Below are 9,281 nucleotides of genomic sequence, written 5' to 3'. Positions count from 1 at the left end.
CCATTTACCATTCAAATGACCCTCAAAAGAAAGCCGAGGTAGCAATCCTCATATCAGATAAATTAAAGTTTATCTCAAAGACTGTAGTAAGAGATGAAGAGGGACACTATATCATACTTAAATGGTCTATCCAACAAGAAAACCCAACAATCATGAATATTTATGCCTCTAAGGTGGGAGCTGCCAAATATACTAAACAATTAATAATGAAAGTAAAGACATATTTAGATAATAATACAATAATAGTAGGAGACTTCAACATGGCAATTTCTGCAAATGACATATCTTCTAAGCACAACATCACCAAAGAAACAAGAGCTTTCAATGATACACTGGACCAGATGGATTTCACAGATATATACAGAACTTTGCATCTGAATGCAAATGAATACACATTCTTCTCAAGTGCACATGGAACTTTCTCCAGAATAGACCACATACTGGGTCACAAATCAGGTCTCAACCAATACCAAATGATTGGGATTGTCCCCGGCATATTTTCAGACCACAATGCTTTGAAAGTAGAACTTAATCACAAGAAGAAACTTGGAAGAAGCTCAAACAAGTGGAGGTGAAAGAGCATCCTGCTGAAAGATGAATGGGTCAAATAGGAAATTGGAGAAGAATTTAAAAGATTCATGGAAACTAATGGGAATGAAGATACAACTGTTCAAAATCTTTGGGATATAGCAAAAGTAGTCCTAAGAGGGAAACACATCCCAATCAAGCATCCCTCAAGAAATTGGAAAAACTCAAATACACAGCTAACCTTGCACCTAAAGGAACTGGAGAAAGAACAGCAAATAAAACCTACACCAATCAGAAGAAGTGAGTTAATAAAGAATCAAGCAGAACTCAATGGAATAGAGATCAGAAGAACTGTAGAAGAGAGCAACAAAACCAGGAGTTGGTTCTTTGAAAGAATTAATAAGATGGATTAACCATTAGCTTCTTCTTTGCCAATTTGAATGCCTTTAATGTCTTTTTGTTGTCTGATTGCTGAGGCTAGGAGTTCCAGTACTATGTTGAACAGCAGTGGTGAGAGTGGACATCCCTGTCGTGTTCCTGATCTTAGGGGAAAGGCTCCCAGTGCTTCCCCATTGAGAATGATATTTGCTGTGGGCTTTTCGTAGTTGGCTTTTAAGATGCTGAGGAATGTTCCCTCTATCCCTACACTCTGAAGAGTTTTGATCAGGAATGTATGCTGTATTTTGTCAAATGCTTTCTCTGCATCTATTGAAAGGATCATATGGTTCTTGGTTTTTCTCTTGCTGATGTGATGAATCACACTGATTGTTTTACAGTGTTGAGCCAGCCTTGCATCCTGGGGATAAATCCTACTTGGTCATGGTGAATAATCTTCTTAATGTACTGTTGGATCCTATTGGCTAGTATCTGGTTGAGAATTTTTGCATTCATGTTCATCAGGGATATTGGTTTATAATTCTCTTTTTTGGTGGGGTTTTGGAATTAAGGTGATGCTGGCCTCATAGAACGAGTTTTGAAGTATTCCATCTCTTTCTATCTTTCCAAACATCTTTAGTAGAATAGGTACGGTTTCTTCTTTAAACGTTTGATAGAATTCCCCAGGGAAGTCATCTGACCCTGGACTTTCATGTCTTGGGAGGTTTTGATGACTACTTCAGTTTCCTCCCTTGTTATTTGCCTGTTCAGGTTTTCTATTTCTTCCTGTTCCAGTTTTGGTAGTTTGTGGTTTTCCAGAAATTGGACATCCACATTCAGAAGAATGAAACTAGACCACTCTCTTGCACCATACACAAAGATAAACTCAAAATGGATGAAAGATCTAAATGTGAGACAAGATTCCATCGAAATCCTAGAGGAGAACACAGGCAACACCCTTTTTGAACTCGGCCACAGTAACTTCTTGCAAGATACATGCACGAAGGCAAAAGAAACAAAAGCAAAAATGAACTATTGGGACTTCATCAAGATAAGAAGCTTTTGCACAGCAAAGGATACAGTCAACAAAACTCAAAGACAACCTACAGAATGGGAGAAGATATTTGCAAATGACGTATCAGATAAAGGGCTAGATTCCCAGATCTATAAAGAACTTATTAAACTCAACAGCAAAGAAACAAACAATCCAATCATGAAATGGACAAGAGTGAAATAAGTCAATCGGAGAAGGACAAACATTATATGGTCTCATTCATTTGGGGAATATAAATAATAGTGAAAGGGAATAGAAGGGAAGGGAGAAGAAATGGGTAGGAAATATCAGAAAGGGAGACAGAACATGAAGACTCTTAACTCTGGGAAATGAACTAGGGGTGGTGGAAGGGGAGGAGGGTGGGGGGTGGGGGTGAATGGGTGATGGGCACTGAGGGGGGCACTTGACGGGATGAGCACTGGGTGTTTTCTGTAGTTGGCAAATAACACACCAATAAAAAATAAATTTATTATTAAAAAAAAAGAAATGGGCAAAAGACATGAACAGAAATCTCACAGAGGAAGACATAGACATGGCCAACATGCACATGAGAAAATGCTCTGCATCACTGGCCATCAGGGAAATACAAATCAAAACCACAATGAGATACCACCTCACACCAGTGAGAATGGGGAAAATTAACGCGGCAGGAAACCACAAATGTTGGAGAGGATGTGGAGAAAGGGGAACCCTCTTGCACTGTTGGTTGGAATTTGAACTGGTACAGCCACTCTGGAAAACTGTGTGGAGGTTCCTTAAAGAGTTAAAAATAGATCTGTCTTATGACCCAGCAATTGCACTACTGGGGATTTACCCCAAAGATACAGATGCAGTGAAAGACCAAGACACCTGCACCCCAATGTTCACAGGCCCGATGACCACAATAGCCAAATTGTGGAAGGAGCCTCAGTGTCCATCAAAAGACGACTGGATAAAGATGTGATTATATATATATATACACACATTGGAGTAACACTTGGGCAGTAGAAATGACAAATACCCACCATTTTCTTCAACATGGATGGAAATGGAGGGTTTATGCTGAGTGAAGTAAGTCAATCAGAGAAGGACAAACATTATATGGTTTCATTCATTTGGTGAATATAAAAAATAGTGAAAGGGATTAAAGGGGAAGGAGAGAAAATGAGTGGGAAAATCAGAGAGGGTAACAGATTACGGGAGACTCCTATCTCTGGGAAATGAACAAGGGGTGGTGGTAAGGGAGGTGGGTGGGGGTATGGGGTGACTGGGTGATGGGCATTATGGGGGGCACTTGCTGGGAAGAGCCCTGGGTGTTATAGTATATGTTGGTAAATTGAGCTCCAATAAAAAATAAACCAAAACAAAGGAGAGCCATTTATATGGTATAAATAGACACATTCTTTTTTTTTTTTTTTACATAGACACATTCTTGATATGATTTGTTTTTAAAATCATAGCTACTTAAATTTAATATTTTCAGAACTGACTTTTCTGGAATGAAAAGGCTGGTTATGTGATCCTTGAAGGGTCATAAGGCAACCCTTGAAATGTTGTAGATTTCATCTCTTGTTTTGTTAGTAACCACGGCTGAAATAGATTTTGAGGGGGCCTCTGCAGAACACAATTCTAAAACAAGAAAAAAACATTATGTTTATTATTTTAACCTTTAATAGCTCCTGTGTATTTCAAGAAATAGAATCAATCATTCACTTAAAGAAAGTAGTGAACAAAGATGAAGTTCTTCAAGTAATCTAAGAACATCCAAAAGTCATTTTAGTTTTCTGTATTCTTACAAAATATTAGTTCTAAGTTGGACTGAATCAACAAAGGAAATTTGATTTTCCTTCTACTTTGGTTATGCTATGTAATCAATCTTTAGAGAACTCCTCACCAAATTTTATAACAGATGTTTAGAAAGCAGGGCAGAAGATTCTAATGACCTAAACTCTAGGACAAAATCTAACACTATTTAAAGGAATACAATAAAACGCAATAATCAACAATGTAAAAATCACAACGACTAGCATCCAATCAAAAATTCTCAGGCACAATTTGCAATGATGTGGATGGAGCTAGAGTGTGTTATGCTAAGTGAAATAAATCAGTCAAAGAAAGACAAATATTGTATAATTTCACTCATCTGTGGAATTTAAGAAACAAAACAAATGAACATAGGGGAGAAAACAGAGACACAAACCAAGGGAAAGACTCTTAACTATAGAGAACAAACATGGTCACCAGAGCAGAGATGGGATAAATAGGTGATGGCGATTAAGGAGGGCACTTGTGATGAACACTGGGTGTCGTATGGAAGTGTTGAATCACTATGTTATACACCTGAAACTAATATTACATGTATGTTAACTGGATTTGAATAAAAATAAAAATTAACTTAAGAAATAAATAAGAAAAAATAATTAAATAAATGATTAGTTATAGGAGTTGATGGTTAAGGGTTAGGGTTAAAGTTAGGGATTAGGGTTAGATTTAGGGTTAGTGTTTGGGCTAGGGTTGAAGTTATGGTATATGCCTGGAATTTTACAGTTCAGAGATGACTCCAGAAGGTTAGGGTTAAGTTAGGTGTTAGGGTTATGCTCAGGGTCAATTTTAGGTGTTAAGATTTGGGGTTAGTGGTTAGGCAGAGGGGTTGGGGTTAATGGTTATGTTAGGTTATGTACCTGGTATTTTGCAGATCAGGGGCATCACCAGAGAATAAAACCAAAATCTCTTCTGGGATTACCATAAGGGCTAGGGTTAGAGTTAGGTTTAGGGTTTGTTGTTTTTTTTTTTTTTTTTTTTTTTTTTCAAGTTTAGGGTATGTGCCTGGTATTTTGCCATTCAGAGACGTCTCCAGAGCATTAGGGTTTGAAGTTTGGGGTTAAAGTTAGGGTTAGTTTTTGGGTTTGGGTTACTGTTGGGTTTAGGGTTAGCAGTGGGTCTGGGTTACTGTTTGGATTAGGGTTAACGTTAGAGTTCAGGTTTAGGTTAGAGTGGTTAGAGGTTGGGGTATGTGCCTGGAAGTTATGTCTTTTTTAAAAAAAAATAATTTATTTATTTTACAGAGAGATAGGGTGGGCATGGGAGCATGGGGAGATGCAGAGGAAAGAGAGAATCCTCTATCAGACTCCCCACTGAGCATAGGACCTGACTTGGAGCTTGATTCCAGGACCCTGAGATCATGACCCAAGCCAGAACCAAGAGTTGGCTGCTTAACCTATGAGCCACCTAGGCTCATTAAAGGAAGATATAAGGATTTCTAAACATATGTATGAAAGAAAGCATGTTGGAATAGTCCGGTGCTTAACTCATTAAAGCTACACTGTGCATAAAAAAGTATTCTCAGGTGTAGAATGAAGCATAATAATATGACATCCAGGAGAAAAATAAATCAATAGGAAAGGAATTTAGGAATGACATAAATAATGGCAATAATCAGAAAAGGATGTGAGGGGCACTGGGGTGGCTCAGTGGTTGAGCGTCTGCTTTTGGTTCAGGTCATGATCCCAGGGTCCTTGGATCAAGTCCCGCATCAGGCTCTCTGCAGGGAGCCTGTTTCTCCCTCTGCCTATGTCACTGCCTCTCTCTTTGTGTCTCTCACGAATAAATAAATAAATAAATAAATAAATAAATAAATAACTAAAAAAAAATGGATGTGAAAAACTCATCAAGGCATATAACAAATTGTTGAAAACTAATAATGAGAAAACTTTGAAGGCAGCTAGATAAAAAAGATTCATTGCATATAGAATGAGAGCAAATGACTTCTTGTTTTTTTTTAAAGATTTATTTTTTAAATTGTTTGAGAGAGAGAGAGACAGAGAAAGAGAGAGAGAGAGAGAGAGAACATATAGAAGGCAGGGGCTGGGGAAGAGGGAGATAGAGTCTTAAGTAGATTTTGCAGTGAGTTGGGAGCCCTTCATGGGGCTGATCTCATGACCCTGAGATCACTACCTGAGCCAAAACCAAGAATCACACTCTTAGTGGACTGCACCATCCAGGTGCCCCACAAATGGCTTAAGAATCTAAATAATCTATCAGTGCAATCCCTATTGAAATACCAATAACATCTCTCACAGAATTAGAACAAATGTTCCTAAAATTTGTATGATACCACAAAAGACCCTGAATAGCTAAAGAAATCTTTTTGTTGTTATTGTTGTTTCTTTTTTTATTTAAATTCAAGTTATTAACAATAATGTATTAGTGGTTTCAGATGTAGATTCAGTGATTCATCAGTATAAGACTCAGTGCTCATCCCATCACGTGCCCTCCTTAATGTCCATCACCCACTTACCACATCCCCACATCTTCCTCCTCTCCAGGGACCTTCAGTTTGTTTCCTATGGTTAAGAGTCTCTTATGATTTGTCTCCCTCTCTGATTTCATCTTGTTTTATTTTTTCCTCTCTTCTCCTATGATCCTGTTTTATTTCTGAAATTCCACATATGAGTGCAATCATATGATAATTGTCTTTCTTTGAATGACTAATTTCACTTAGCATAATACTTACTCTAGTTTTATCCATGGTGTTGCAAATGGCAAGATTTAATTTTTTTGATGGCTGAGTAGTATTCCATTATATATTTATGCCACATCTTCTTTATCCATTCATCTGTTGATGGGCATCTGTGGGCTCTTTCCATATCTTGGCTATTGTGGATATTGCTGCTATAAGCATTGGGGTGGAGGTGCCCCTTCAGATCACTATGTTTATATCCTTTGGGGTAAATACGCTGTAGTGAGATTACTGGATCATAGGGTAGCTCTATTTTCAACTTCTTGAGGAACCTCCATACTGTTTTCCAGAGTAGCTGCACCAGTTTGCATTCCCATCAACGATGTAAGAGGGTTCCACTTTCTGCACACCCTAGCCAACATCTGTCATTTCCTGACTTGTTAATTTTAGCCATTCTGATTGGTGTGAGGTGGTATCTCATTGTGGTTTTGATTCATATTTCCCTGATGCTGCGTGGTGCTGAACCTTTTTTCATGTGTCTGTTGGCCATGTGTATGTCTTATTTAAAGAAATGTCTGTTCATGTCTTCTGCCCATTTCTTGATTGGATTATTTGTTCTTTCAGTGTTGAGTTTGATAAGTTCTTTATAGATCTGGGATACTAGCCCTTTATCTAATATATATTTGCAAATATCTTTTCCCATTTTGTTGGTTGTCTTGATTTTTTAAAATATTTTATTTATTTATTCATAGAGACACAGAGAGAGGGGGCAGAGACACAGGCAGAGGAAGAAGCAGGCTCCATGCAGGGAGCCTGATGAGGGACTTGATCCAGGGTCCCCAGGATCACACCCTGGGCTGCAGGCGGTGCTAAACCGCTGTGCCACCAGGGCTGCCTCTTGTCTTGATTTTTTCACTTGTTTCCTTTGCTGTGCAGAAGCTTTTTGTCTTGGTAAAGTCCCAATAGTTCATTTTTGCCTTTGTTTTTCTTGCCCTTGGAGATGTATCTAGTAAGAAGTTGCTGTGGCTGAGGTCCAAGAGCTTGCTGCTGTGTTCTCTAGGATTTGGATGGATGCCTGCCTCACATTTAGGTCTTTCATCAATTATGAGTATTTTTGTGTATGGTGTGAGGAAATGGTCTAGTTTCATTCTTCTGTATGTTGCTGTCCAATTTTTCCAGCACCATTTATTGAAGAGACTGTCATATTTTCAGTGGATATTCTTTCCTCCTTTGTCAAAGATTAGTTGGCCATAGAGTTGAGGGCCCATTTCTGGGTTCTCTATTCTGTTCCATTGATCTATGTGTCTGTTTTTGTGCCAGTACCACACTGGCTTGATGATCACAGCTTTGTAGTACAGCTTGAAATCCGGCATTGTGATGCCCCTAGCTCTGGTTTTCTTTTTCAAAATTCCTTCGGCTATTCCAGGTCTTTTCGGGTTCCATACAAATTTTTGGATTATTTATTCCAACTCTCTGAAAATAAGTTGATGGTATTTTGATAGGGATTGCACTGAATGTATAGGTTGCTCTAGGTAGCATAGACATATTAACAATATATGTTCCTCCAATCCATAAGCATGGAACATTTTTCCATTTGTGTCTTCCTCAGTTTCTTTCATGAGAGTTCTATAGTTTTCTGAGTATAGATCCTTTGCCTCTTTGGTTATGTTTATTCCTAGGTATCTTATGGTTTTGTGTGCAATTGTAAGTTGGATTGACTCCTTAATTTTTCTTTCTTCTCTCTCATTGTTATTGTATAGAAATGCAACTGATTTCTTTACATTGATTTAATATCCTACCACTTGCTGAATTCCTATATGAGTTTTAGTAATTTTGGAGTGGAATATTTTGTTTCTTCCAAATAGAGCATCATGTCATCTGCAAAGAGTGAGAATTTGACTTCTTTGCTGATTTGATGCCTTTTATTTCTTCTTCTTGTCTGATTGCTGAGGCTAGGACTTCTAGTACTATGTTGAATAGCAATGGTGAGAGTGGACATCCCTGTCATGTTCCTGACTTAGGGGAAAAGCTCAGATTTTCCCCATTGAGAATGATATTAGCTGTGGGCTTTTCTTTTATGGTTCTTATAATATTGAGGTATGTTTCCTGTATCCCTACATTGAAGGGTTTTAATCAAGAAGAGATGCTGTACTTTGTCAAATGCTTTTTCTGCATCTATTGAGAGGATCATATGGTTCTTGTCCTTTCTTTTGCTAATGTAGTGTATCACACTGATTGATTTGCAGATGTTAAACCATGCTTGCATAGCCAAAGCAATCTTGAGAAAGAACAAAACAGAAGATATCACACCATCCCAGATTTCAAGATATACAACAAAGCTGTAGGAATCAGAATAGTATGCTACCAGCACCAAAATAGGCACATAGATTAATAGAACAGATTAGAAAGCCTATAAAGAAACCCATACTTATATAGTTAATTAATCTATGACAAAGGAGGCAAGAATATACAATGGGGAAAAGGCAGTGTCATCAGCAAATTGTGCTGGGAAAACTGGACAGCCTACATGCAAAAGAATGAAACTGGATCAGTTTCTTTCATCATTCACAAAAATAAGCTTAAAAAGGATTAAAGACCTAAATGTAAGACCTAAAACTCTTAGTGGAAAACATAGGTAGTAATCTCTTTCACATTGGCTTTAGCAACATTTTTCTAGATGTCTCCCCAGGCAAAAGAAACAGAATGAAAATTAAACTATTAGGACTACACCGAAATAAAAGCTTTTGTACAACGAAGGAAGTCATCAACAAAACAAAAAGGCAACCTAATGAATGAGAGAAAATATTTGCAAATGATGTATCTGATAAGGGGTTAATATCCAAAATACATAAAGAAGCAATTGTACATGGGATTGACTCCTTAATT

The sequence above is a fragment of the Canis aureus genome, chromosome 32 (assembly GCF_053574225.1).
Source record: "Canis aureus isolate CA01 chromosome 32, VMU_Caureus_v.1.0, whole genome shotgun sequence".
Classification (NCBI taxonomy): domain Eukaryota; kingdom Metazoa; phylum Chordata; class Mammalia; order Carnivora; family Canidae; genus Canis; species Canis aureus.
The sequence above is the reverse complement of the archived record's forward strand: the minus strand, read 5'-3'. Positions refer to the sequence as shown.